This window comes from Amphimedon queenslandica, unplaced genomic scaffold (genome assembly GCF_000090795.2).
Source record: "Amphimedon queenslandica unplaced genomic scaffold, v1.1 AMPQUscaffold_13039, whole genome shotgun sequence".
NCBI lineage: Eukaryota > Metazoa > Porifera > Demospongiae > Haplosclerida > Niphatidae > Amphimedon > Amphimedon queenslandica.
In genome coordinates, this window is record NW_003546725.1 from 16,032 (window position 1) to 18,938 (window position 2,907).

Here is a 2,907-nt window from a genome sequence, read left to right on the forward strand (position 1 = left end):
CTAGTGTATCCAAAGTGTCATCAATTCTTGGCAGTGGGTAAGCATCTTTCCTTGTTAGATCATTAATCTGCCTATAATAAACACAAAAACAAACTGAACCATCCTTCTTCTTTTACTAATACCACCGGTGATGACCAAGGGCTTTGTGATTGCTCAATAATTTTCTGTTGCAAAATCCTCTGTAACATCTCAGTAACCTTGCCCTCATGATATTTAGGTAACCTCCGACGTGGAATAAGTACTGGTGGTGACTGTTGCATGTCAATACTATGTTTAATGACTCCTGTTCGTCCCAGTTCACTATCATGAATGGCAAAAAAGTCAGCATATGTACAGAGAAACAGATACAATTGCTGCCTTTGTGAATCATTCAAGCCTTGTCCTTGTTGGGCTAAGGTCCACAATAATTTTTGCTTGACTTCTGGGACCTCTTTAGGCAATGGCGGGGGAATATCTTCTGAAACAAAGGAATCTTGAGGTAACCAACAAAAAAAAGCTATCTTAGAACCCTTACTTATGAGTGATGGATGATTATTAGGGTTAATGAGGCGTGTAACCAGGCACTTCTTTGGAAAGACACTGGACTGAGCTGTAATTGCCTGCTGACAGGATTGAGCAAAGTTATCCTCTAGAAACCATGTACCCCTTTGCTGTTCAAAATTGTTTGCCAGTACAAACACTTCCACTTCCGTTTGTGGTGGTATCTTAACAGTGCTCTCGAGTACTGCTTGTATTCTGACATCTGATCCTTTAGGCTGTAATGGTATGGTTTGCTGGACCACAGGAAAGTGTAGAACTTTAGATTTGCAATTGATGGTACACAAATGTGTTCTAAAGAAATCCAAACCAATAAATCACGCTTCCAGGTGAGTCAAAGTACTCTTTCAGAACAGCCACGGCATTATCGTAGGTGTCCTTTTTGTCATGCGGGAGTCCCTGAAATACAGATTGAGCACGGCCCAGCAGTCACACTGTAAGCAAGGCCAACTTCTTTCCATCATCCCATTCATTAACAGTCGCATAATTTGCAAAGTGAATAATCCACTGGTCCCATGACTCTGAACCAGAGAAAGTATTGGGAAGAATTAAGGGTTTTTTAGCCATTCTCAGTTAATATAAAAGGACGTTTACCCACTGTACCAATGTAACGTGGCTACTCGTAGGTGTTAAAAGTAATGTTCTTCCAAACGGAAAGTTGATAAGAACGGAGAGAGTTACAATCATTGAAAATCAGTATCACATGCTAGTCACAACTGGGCATGCGCAAAACACATACATGAAACCATAAAGTAAAATGACAACAAGATAACAATACAGTGATGATTACAATGCAATAGTGTTACAGTACCAGAGACTAATACTCATTACAGCCACAACCTATTGTAGAAATTCAACGTCATAGCCAAATTGTGGTACAGGGATTACCTGCAGTTGGCGACTGTTGTTGGACCTCTGCTGCAACAGTTCAAAACCCCTTCCTTCGTGGAGCTTAGAGAAATTTTTCATTAGAGAATCATGAAGTTTATCAGCATCTGAATTTCATTAAAGCAACAGAGCACCACTTTTGACCAAGGCCTGCAATCTTTTGGCAGGCCTTTTTCATGCTGTCAGAACAAGTTTAGGCTGAGCCAGACTGACAAAAGTATGCTTTCACGTCTTAAGCTTCCCTTTCTGACTACACTGAAAACTTTTGCTGGCTTTGAAGTTAAACATCCTTCCCAAATCAGCAAGCGACGTACTTGGACTTCAATGCTCAGCTGTAGGTCTCAATCCACCAGCACCAGCAACATGATCCAATGTCCCTTCCATGGGCCTCTCGGCACTGCTATGATTAAGTAGGGAGCACAGAGTAGACGTAGACCCACTGTTTGAGGGAGCAATGTGGGGCCGGTTTTGTGGATAGAAACAACTGCTGGTGGATAGCTCTAGTATGGCTACGACCTCCAGCAAATCTCCACAGACCCTGAACATCCTCTGCCTTAAATTTTTTGCCATTATCAGACCGTAGAGACACCACACAGCAATTAACTGATCATCCAATATGAGATCCCGAAACCACATCTATGTAGAAACCTGATGTGATGGCCTATAATACCCTGCCTTTATTTACTAGTCAATAATCTCAATATTAATAATGGTGAAATTATTAATAATTAACACAATACAAGAGTAAACAAGTAAATAAAAAACATTAAAAATGGGCGAATTGGAAAAGACTGAAGAAAAGAAGAGGGTACTTGCAAACTGGAGTTATAAAAAATCCTATGCCACTGCATCAAAGATGAAGGCTTGATACAGTGCTATCATAGGATAATTTGCCGTGCTTTCCCATAATAGTGTTCATGCAGTGGTGTAGGATTTTTTATCACACTAGTTGGCAAGTACCCCCTTGTTTTCTTACGTCAGTCCTTTCAAATGCAATCCAACTATTTCCCCATTTTTACAGTTTTTTGTTTACTTGTTTACTCTTGTATTAGACCCTCTATATTAATGACTTGACAATTATTCATATTGAATAGACTAATAAATAAAGGTGGGGTACAATAAGCCATCATGTGAGGTTTCTACATAGACAATCTCGTATGAGATGGTGATTAGTTAGTTGCTGTGTGGTGCCTCTACTGTCTGATAATGGCAAGGGATCTAAGGCAGAGGATGTGTGGAGATTTGCTGGAGGTTGTAGATAGACTTGTCAGTCCACCAGCAGTCATTCTTATCCACAAAACTGGCCACACATCACTCCCTCAAACATTGGGTGTATGTCTAATCAGTGCTCCCTACTTGATCATAGCAGTGCCGAGAGAACCATGGAAGGGAGACTGGATCATGTTGGTGGTGCTGGTGGTTCTGCACCTAGAGCTGAGCGTCGAGGTCCAAGTATGTCGAGTGGTGAGTTGGGAAGGATGT